Source organism: Buceros rhinoceros, unplaced genomic scaffold (assembly GCF_000710305.1).
Source record: "Buceros rhinoceros silvestris isolate BGI_N320 unplaced genomic scaffold, ASM71030v1 scaffold45714, whole genome shotgun sequence".
Lineage (NCBI taxonomy): Eukaryota > Metazoa > Chordata > Aves > Bucerotiformes > Bucerotidae > Buceros > Buceros rhinoceros.
In genome coordinates, this window is record NW_010408469.1 from 8,858 (window position 1) to 9,243 (window position 386).

The 386-nt window shown below is 41.5% G+C and overlaps 1 protein-coding gene across 1 annotated transcript in view; it reads left to right on the forward strand.

The window, feature by feature from the left end:
• EXD2 (exonuclease 3'-5' domain containing 2) overlaps positions 1–386 on the forward strand; it is a 9,661-nt gene that overhangs the window by 7,955 nt on the left and 1,320 nt on the right. The window lies entirely within an intron of this gene.

The window sequence follows — 386 nt, forward strand, 5'->3', positions numbered from 1 at the left end:
CGCCCCCCCCCCCCAAGCTTTTTAATGAAAATAAGAGAAAACCCATTGCTGGTCTCCTTGGGATATTGATGGATCTTCCCTAAAACAATAGAGTCAAGGAGCATCTGAATTTGAGACCACTAGGAGTTGATCTGCACAGGAAAAATGAGCCTCTAAAAGTACAACTATATCACTTGTATAAGCCTGCGGAGTCTGTTTTTGTAGTACATTGATACATTTAACAAGAAAACAAGGATAGGAAGAAGATAATTGTTTGTGCTCTAGCCTAAGGCTCTAAGCAGACAAGCACACTCTGCATTTCTTACTGGTTTGTTTTTCGTTTACATCATCCTCTCCTCACCCCAGTGGTGATCTGTGAACTACAGCTCTTGTTCCTTCCTCTCTTT